We start from the raw sequence: 9,650 nt of genomic DNA on the forward strand, positions 1-9,650 counted from the left end.
GATTATAACCAAAAGGTAGGTGGTTTGAACCCACCCAGCAGCTCCATGGGAGAAAGACCCAGCAATCTGCTTCTGTAAAGATTACAGCCTAGAAAACCCTATGGGGCAGTTGTACTCTGTCACATAGGGTCACTATGAGTTGGAATTGATTCGATGACACCCAGCAATAGCAGCAACAGCATTTCTTCTAGTACTTTTCAGATTGGCTTTTCTCTTCTCATTCAGGACTCAAATGATATGAATGTTAGATCTTTTATTCAAGTCCCACAGGTTCCTGAGGCTCTATTAATTTTTTTTCCACTCTACTTTCTCTCTGTTGTTCAGATTGGGTACATTCTATGGTTCTGTCTTCACAGTTCACTTATTCTTTTCTTTGTTTCCTCCATTCTATTGTTGAGCCCATTTGATGGTTAAGATTGTATATCATCTTGGCTAAGCCATTATTCTCAGTGTTTTAGCAGTTGTATAATGTTGTGATCACTTCCCTGTTGAAATTTGATCACCCCCATGATGCAATCTGCTGAGTGGCACTGGTGGGGGCAGGGTCTGTGGCAGCTCATCGCCCCCTCAGCTTCATCTCTCTGCCTTCCACTGGTTACTTTCTGCCCGCTCGACTTGCCAAAGTTTTTGGCTTGTTCCAGACTCAGCAGCTGCCTCTTGTTGTCTCACTTCTGGTTCTTGGGACTTGAGCTAGCAGCTTACCTGTAGATCTTGGAATTCTTTGATCTTCACAGCCTGCGAGCAAGAGTCCTGTTCCCTGACCTGCTGATCTTGGGTTCGCCAGCCCCTGCAGCTACGTAAATCAGGAGAAAGCTTGTGGTCTTGTCTGCTGATCTTGGAATTAGTTGACCTTCACAGCCTATGAGCAGAATCCCTGCTCGCCGACCTGCCGACCTTGGGTTCACCAGCTTCTGTGGCTGCATGAATTGGAAGAGGCCTCTACCTTAATCCGTGGACTTGGGACATTTTAGCCTCTACAATCACATGAGTTGTTTCCTTGATATAAATCTATCTATCTATCTATCATCTATCTATCTATCTATCTATCTATCTATCTATCTATCTATCTATATACTTATACACTTTACTGGTTTTGCTTCTCTAGAGAACCCAGCCTAAGACAGCCCATCATTGAGTTTTGTTTGTTTGTTTTCTTTTTTTTTATTGTTGTGCTTTAAGTGAAAGTTTACAATTCAAGTTAGTCTCTCATACAAAAATCTATACATACATTGTTACGTGACCCTAGTTGCTTTCCCTGTACTGTGACAGCACACTCCTCCTTTCCACCCCAGATTTCCCGTGTCCGTTCAACCAGCTCCTGACCCTCTCTGCCTTCTTATCTCGCCTCTGGACAGGAGCTGCCCATTTAGTCTCATGTGTCTACTTGAGCTAAGAAGCACACTATTCACGAGTATCATTTTATGTCCCATAGTCCAGTCTAATCTTTGTCTGAAGAGTTGGCCTCAGGAATGGTTTTAGTTTTAGGTTTTTTTTCTTTACTTCAGTTATAGTATTATTCAGTTTTAAAATTTCCACTTTGTTCTTCTTTATATCATCTATTTCCTTGCTTAGATTTTCTATTTTTTCATTTGTTTCAAGTGTGTTCATAATTGCTTGTTGAAGCTTTTTTATGATGGTTGCTTTAAGATCTTTGTCAGATAATTCTAACATCTGCCATGTCAGTGCTGGTGTCTACTGATTGTCTTTCTGCATTCAAGTTGGCTCTTGATATGATGAGTAATTTTCAAGTGAAACCTGGACATTTTGGGTGTTATGTTCCGAGATTCTGGATCTCATTTAAAACTTCTGTTTCAGCTGGCTCTCTCTGACACTGTTCTTCAGAAGAAGGGTAGGGGTGCCACCTCATTACTGCCAGGTGGAGGTAGAAGTCTTCTATTAACCCCTGAGGCAGGGGGTTCCTTGATACTCCTGGGTAAAGGTGGGAATTCCAGCTCCCCACTAAGCCTCTGCTGATGCTACCCCAGTGGGGAAGAAGAGGAGTACCTTATTACTGTTGGGTAGGGGTGGAAGTCCAGGATCCCCACATGTTCTCCACTGACAGCAGGGGGATGGAGGAACATAAATAGCTTCCATTTAAAAAATTGCTGTCATAAATGAAGCTATGCTGAACATTGTGCTCAAGTGGGAGGATCTAGAGTCTTGGAGATGGAACTGCAGGGCAGAGAGAATGCTCATGGTACATCAAGAGCAATGATATTCAAGCTGGGGATTCCATGGGGCCCTAGGGGTTCCACAGGGGAGCCTAGCGGTCTAGATGAGGTGCTGGGCAGGTGGGACTTCAGGTTCTCCACTCTGATTCAACTGGAGATGCTCCCCTCTCCTCTGTGTCTTATGCACTCAGCTTCTGGGTCAGATTTCATTTGAAGAAGTAGTTCCATGGCTAAAAAGGAAGAGAGAGAACCTTTGGAAACCACAGTGAAAATGTCTGCATTTCCTTCCATTTGTAAATTTCTGAGATGGTGTGAATCAAAATACATCGTCCTGGCTGTGTTCTCGAGGCTGTTTGAGGAAGCAACCATGAACTTGAGCATAACTGGTTGTGAAAGCCTATGAAAATAAAGAATTTGCCATAGAAATATCTTAAAATGCAAACCATCCTGGTGCATTGAAAACAGCATTTGATTTATAACAAAGCTAATTAATATGTAATTTTTGAGGCACACATCAATTATGTGAAGCAAGGTGCACGGATACCAAAATTCCCAGGCAGATGAGTTCAGAGGAGAACATCTGCTTGGATGGGTCTGTAGAGAGCGATGATACATTTGAAAGGAAGGACAGGTCAGGAGGCTGCCAGGGGAGAGGGAGGTGGTGGCAAAAATGTTCTGAACTTTTATGATACATACTACAACATGGATGAACCTCGAAACATTCTGCTGAGTGAAATAAATCAGATACCAAAGGACAAATGTTGCATAATCCCCCTTATATGAAATATCTAGAGTAGGCAAATGCATGGAGATCAAGTTTATTGGTGGTTACCAGGAGCTGGGGGGAGGGGAGATGGGCAGTTTCTGCTGAAGAGATGCTGAGTTTCTGCTGGGGGGGATGAGAAAACGTCTGGAAAATGTAGTGATGATGGTTGCGCAACATGGCGAAAGTCATTAATGCCACTGAATTGCACACTTAAAAATGGTTAAAACAGCAAATGTTGTATTATATATATTTTAACATAACTTTTAAAAAAGTGTTCTGATCTTTAAAGGAAAGTTGCCTTGCTCTACAGAAGTTTTTTCAAAATATCTCTCCTGCTCTCCCCACCACAACTCCCACCTGCACGCACATCTCACTTCTAGAAGCAACTGCCTCACGTTCAGCTCCTGACACCTTCAGAAGCTCTGCTAATAAATGCATATCGGAAAAGCGTTCTGCCCATGGGGACCAATTTCTTTTTCCATCACCTGTGGCTTCTCAACATGACATTAAAAGCAGCAGCAAGTAATTGTAGCTGGTGGCAGCTTCCAATGTTCAGCTGCTGTTGAGGGACCTGGTCTACGCGCCTCCTCCCCTCTGTCACTGCCACCTCCATCCGGGGATGTAGTGAAAGGTAGAGCTTGGCTTTGTCACAGAAGTGAGGCTCACATCACTCTCTGAGCACGTGGCCAGGCTGGTTAGCTGAGGTGGAGTGGGCTGACCCTAGCGGCCCAGCCCAGGCGCCTGTGAGGTCTGGCCTCTCCTGACCTAGGCTTGCGGCAAGGTGGTCCCTCTGCCACAGCACAGTCCCCAGAGAAGCCATTCTCAGGGAGCCACTGTAGATGCCCCAGACAGGGCTTCCCAAGGCTGTGCCCAAGTGCAGGGCTGGGAGATGGACGTTGCTGGCCCTCTGCCCAGCTCAGGACCCTCAACAACCCCTGTGGACCACTCTGTCCTGAAGGGAGAGGTTGGAGGTGACACTCTCCTCCCAGGGAGACAAGCCTGCTGGCTGCAGGGTCTTTGTCCTGCTGCAGGGCAGAAAGAGGGCTTTCCAAGGTACCTACGGGGTCCTGGGCGGAGGCCCCAGTGACATTCACAGTCACACTCAGGTGTGAAAAAAAAAAGGCCAGTAGAATTTGCTGAAGCTTTGGATGTGAGATGAGAGAGAAACAGAGCAGTTGAGGACATCCTTTGGTCTTCGGCCTGAGAGAGGCTGGAGCTGCTGGGATGTTAGGAGGAGTAGCTCTTGGGAGTGGAAACCAGGAGTGCAGGTTGGGGCCATCCCAGGGGAGCTGGGGAGGAGGCTGGTGGATTTATGAGCCTGTAGCTGGGTAGAAAGGGCTGGTCTGGAGAGAGAAATGTGGGAGGCACCAGCTGGCTTAGACATTCTTTCCCCCACTACTTCATACCTGGCAAGGTCCCCGCTCCTCCTGTGGGTTGGATGTCCTCTCCCTGCGCCCCCTGCCCACCTCCCTCTTCCCCTGCTGGGCAGGGTGTGGACCTTGGCTCTTTCCCACGGGGCTCTGGGTTGGCCAGCTTCTCAGTGTTCAAGCCCCAAACAGAACACCCTCTGATAAGATCCCCTCTCACCCGCTGGAGGCAACCCACCTACCCCAGCCAAGTGTCACGGACAGAATGTGGTGGCAGCTGGGCCCCAGTCATGAGACCAAACACCCAGGACATGTGCTTCAGCCCAGAAGTGCCTCATGAAAGGAAGAAGCCGCAGGCCCTAGGGGAGGGGGGTTCTGGAGGAACCAGCACTGGTGACTCCCCTGCACTGGACAGAGTGTGTGCTGCCAGAGAAAACAAATTCCTCCGGCAGGTTTATCGCCTTGTGGAGGGGGAATGATCAGCAGCACGAAGTGGCAGAGGAGGGAAGCCATGTGTTCCCGCCCCAGCCGGGCTGCCTGTGCCAGGCTCAGTGCACACACAGGAAGGTCCAGGGACACCTGGTCCCAGGAGACGGCTTACCTCTGATGGCCCGGGGTAGGGCAAGGCCTTGCTCCCAGATCAGCCCCAGGTCAGGTCGTCCTCGGTTAGTGGCTAAAGGGAGGTGGAGCTCTTACAGGAGCGACAAGAGAGCCACCAGTTGCTGTCAAGTTGATTGTAACTCATGGTGACCCCATGTGTGTCAGAGTAGAACTGTGCTCCATAGGGTTTTCAGTGGCTGAGTTTTCAGAAGTAGATCACCAGGCCTTTCTTCCAAGGTACCTCTGGGTAGGCTTGAACCTCTAACCTTTCAGTTAGCAGCCAAGCACATTAACCATTTGCAGCACTCAGGGACTACTAAAAAGAGGTCAATGGGGTCATTTCCTAGGGAACAGGAGACAAGATAAACCAACCATAGAAGCAGAATTCCTGCGGCAGGATGTGAATACTTCATATTGACAAGCTGAGCTTTCAGCAGGAAACTGTTAGGCTTGACAATACTGTGGGCCTGGTTCATGTGACTCACGGCTTGGATACGTGCAGTGCACAACCTGCCCCACCGTCTCTGGGGGCCTTGGATGCAAGGCCCTGATTATCTATGTGGCAGTCACTATGTTAGCATGGACAAGGTCGCATCCTCTGCAGCTGCACGGGGGAGTAAGCATTCCTGGGGAACCATTTGTAACACTCACGAAAATCTTTAAAAAGTAGGGCCAGATGGGCCCCGCTTAATAGAACAGCCAAATGGAACGACTTCTTAGCTTTTCCTCTTCCCCATCTTTCTTCTACCCTAGTGGTCCTCAAAGGGTTGCCCCCCAGTCCAGCAGCATCAGCATCAATGGGGAACTTTTTGGAAAGGCAAACTCTAGGGCTTCCTGAGACCTGTGAGTCAGCAGCTCCGGGGGTGGCCTGGCCATGTGGATTTAACCAGCCCTCCAGAAGATTCTGATGCCCAGTGAAGTTTGAGAAGCCTGGCCCCACTCCATGCAGCCTGGGACAGGTGGTTCTGGAAGGTCCAGAGCAGTGGCTCTCAACCTAGGAGTCATCTGGGGAACTTAAAAAAAATCCTGACTGGGTCCCACCCCCAGAGATTCTGATTTAATCAGCCTGGGTTTCAGCCTGGGCATCAGGATTTCCAGATGCTTCCCAGGTGAGAACCTGTTTTCTGAAGTGTTTGGCACAGGGTTAGTTCATAAGGTGGGGGCTGCACCTGGCAGTCCAGAGGCCTGTCCGTCACACCTGCAGAGGCAGCTCAGCGGGGAAGAGGTTTCTGGGTGTCAGTGTGCACCAGAATCATGCCAGGGCTGTAGGGGCATGCTTGATGGTGCAGATTCCAGGGCCCTATCCCAGAGATCCCAAGTCAGCAGGTCTGGGCTTGTCGTTAGTTGCAGTCAAGTCGGCTCTGACTCACAGTGACTTTATGTGTAACAGAACGAAACGGTGCCTGGCCCTGTGCCATCTTCATGATCATTGGTATGTGTGAGTCCATGGTCATGGTTATTGTGTCAATCCATCTCATTGAGGGCTTCCCCCATTCTTGCTGACCCTCTACTTTACCAAACATGATGTCCTTTTCTAGCAACTGGTCCCTCCTGATGATGTGTCTACAGAAAGCAAGCTGAAGTCTCGCCATCCTCACTTCTAAGGAGCATTCTGGTTGTATTTCCTCTAAGACTGATGTGTTTGTTCTTTTGGCAGTCCATGGTATATTCAATACTCTTCAGTAACACCACTGTTTGAACGCATCCATTCTTCTTCTGCCTTCCTTTTTCATTGTTCAGCTTTCACATACACGAGGCAATTGAAAAGACATGGTAGAGCCTGGGAATCTGCCAGTGATTCTGATGTGGGGTGGGGGAACCACCCTTTGCAAATGCGGGTCAGGAACACCTGCTTCTAGTCCCATCTCCACTCAGCAGCCACATGCCCCACAGCAGGTAACTCCATCCATCATTGCCCGACCTGTGATATGAAGAAACGGCAGCTGACCTGACCCCCTCAGAACTGTTCTGTGACCACATAAGAGATGACTAGACCATTGTAGATGGTGGGAAGAGGTAAGAATTGCTGGACTGGCTTTTGAGCCTGATGGACATACTTAGTTAGCGTGCCTGGCGGAGGTGGAGAGCGTCGTGGAGGAAACACCAGACCGAGTGGGTGGGTGCCGCTCACAGCTCTCTGCAGCTACGAGAGGGACTGGGGGTCAGAGCCAGGCTCTGGGGCACGCGGCAGGGTGAGAGGCAGGTCCTGAGAGCCGTGGGGAAGCCAGAGGGCTCCTCTTTCTGATGGGCTGCACAGCTGTTGTCACTTCAGAGTCTATTCAGCTGTCCCTGACTACAACCTACCACAGTTATTTAACCTGATAGGAGTTGAGTTTTCTCACACAACGAGGCCAGAAGTGGACAGGGCTGGTGGAGCAGTTTGAGGAAGCATGGAGGACACAGGCTCCTTTGAGCTTCCGGCTCTGCCATCCTCGGCGTGGGACGTCTGTCCTCAGAGTCAGCAGATGGCTGCCCCCTCCAGACTCAGCTTCTGCAATCAGGCAGGAAGCGGCAGGAAGCAGTGTGGAGACAGGGCGGTGGCTGTGTCTGCCAGCACACATCCCCAGGAGTCCCAGCACTGCCACAAGCAGTCCTAGCTGCGCGGGGGGCTGGGAAAGGGGCCACATGCTGCCTGGAACAAACCCAGGTTGCAAGGAGGAGGCAGACGTGGAGCAGGCAGCTTTCAGCCACAGCAGAGCAGCTCCTGGGCTGGTCGAGGAGGACTGTGACCCCTGCCAGGCCTTGCCACTCCACGGCGGGGCCACTGGGCCAAACAGGGGCTCTTGCTCCTCCCCACCTGAGCCTTGGCCCCGACAAAGCCTAGAACATAAGCTGAGAGGCTGGGTTGTTGGTTGAGAGGTTGGTTGTTGGGAATCAGCTCGCTTAGGTTCATCCTGATAGCCTTGGCTTCTGTCCCTTCCCTGACTATGTACTGATGATTATAAGAACCAAAAGAGGAAAACAGCATGGAAACAATTAATAAAGGTAGAAGAGAGTTAGATTACACCTTGGCTGCCTCCCTCAACCTTTCTCATCTCCTCACAGGTGGGATTTGCATCACGGCCTCATCACCTCAGTTGCTTCCAGTGGCTCTGGCATCTCCTTCCAGTATCCCTGGCCCCAGCCGGCAGCCTCGACCTCCTGGGCTGGGGTCTCTCCCGGGTCCCACCAGGGTTGGGGTGGGGGGGCTCTGCTGGGCTCTAGCCGCGTGGGCGCTGACCTTGGCAGGCATGTGGCCTCTCCCTCGGTCAGCACTTCTCCTGTAAAGGGGAGATAATACTGTTACCTCGACTCAGGCGGAGGCTTGGAGGGAAAGCAAACAAAAGATCCAGCACTTGGCAAACCTCAACAGCCCTGGAAATGCTTCATAATCAAAATGCTTCCTCCCTCTTTTGAGAACAGAAATGGAGGGAGACTGTAGGGGATCAGGAGAGGGGAACAGGGTCACAGCTGGCGGGGAGGCACACGGAGGAGGAGGAGGTTTCCGTGTGGCTGTGAGGTAGCCTGAGAGGATGCGGGTGGCCGAGGAGCTGACAATCCTGCCACAACCTCCACTCAGGAGGTGTGTGGTCCAAGGCTTTGCTACTAAATGCTTTGCGGGTCTCTGGTCTCTGCACAGCTGCTGCCAGCCTCCGGAGCGCCGGAATGGAAGGGGCTGTGGGCATGACTAGATTCTGCCCACCTGAGGCCCCGAGCAGGGAATCTGGGTCATTGCCATGATCAGAGCCCCTCACTGCTGGCTCCTTCTCCAGGGGAGGTGACCTGGAGGCTGTCCTGGGAACCCTGAGAAGTCCCAACTGAAGTTCATTAAACAGAACTAGCCTTCTGAATGATCACCCCATGGTCCTCATTAAACATGGCCTTACCCAGCATGCACCTCTCCTCCCAGCGTGGGGTTCTGCTGTTGGTTTTATAGCGATGAGTCTCTAGGTGCGCAGGCTCCCAGGAGTCAGGGAAAGTTGCAACCTTTCCACAGGGACGGATGCTGATCTTTCCATTTTTGCATTCCTCTGTGGTAGGGGGCGGGGAGTGGGCAAGCTGAGCCTTTGTGTAGTGATTACACAACCAGAAAACAGCTGCTCTAAGATGAAAGGAATTCGGAGCTTTGGTCTCAGAGGCCTAAGGGGAAGGGGTCTGGACATTGTCGTCCAGTGAGTGGGAGACTCACCCCAAACATAGCTTGTCTTTCCTGTGAGTAGGTGACCTCACTGGGGGAGGGAGAGTGTGTAGACTAAAAGCGGGAGGGACTAGGTTTAGACACAGGGAGTGGTTTCCCAACTGACGAGGTAAAAAAATAAATAAATCACTGGGGTGGCTTGAAGTGGTAGACCAGCCCTTGTCCTGCTATAAATGCTATAACAGAATTCTAAGACCAATGTCTGCACATGGTGCCAAAATTGAAAGAGGACAGCAGTGGCTCTCAAAGTGGGGTCCTTGGATCAGCGGCATCAGCATCCGCTGGAAACTTGTTAGAAATGCAGCCTCTTGGGCCCCACCCCAGACCTCGTGAATCAGAAACCCTGGGGGTGGGCCCAGCAATCTGTGTTTGAACAAGACTCTCAGGGCATCCGGGTGCATGATAGGGTTTTGTTGGTGGTGGTGGTGGTCGTTGAGTGGGCTCCAACCCCGTGTACAACAGAACAAAGCGTTGCCCAGTCCCGTGCCATCTTCACGATCATTGGTGTGACTGTTGTGTCAATCCGTCTCATTGAGGAATTCTACCGTTTTCGCTGACCCTCTACCAAG

Source organism: Trichechus manatus, unplaced genomic scaffold (assembly GCF_000243295.1).
Source record: "Trichechus manatus latirostris isolate Lorelei unplaced genomic scaffold, TriManLat1.0 scaffold00019, whole genome shotgun sequence".
Taxonomy (NCBI): domain Eukaryota; kingdom Metazoa; phylum Chordata; class Mammalia; order Sirenia; family Trichechidae; genus Trichechus; species Trichechus manatus.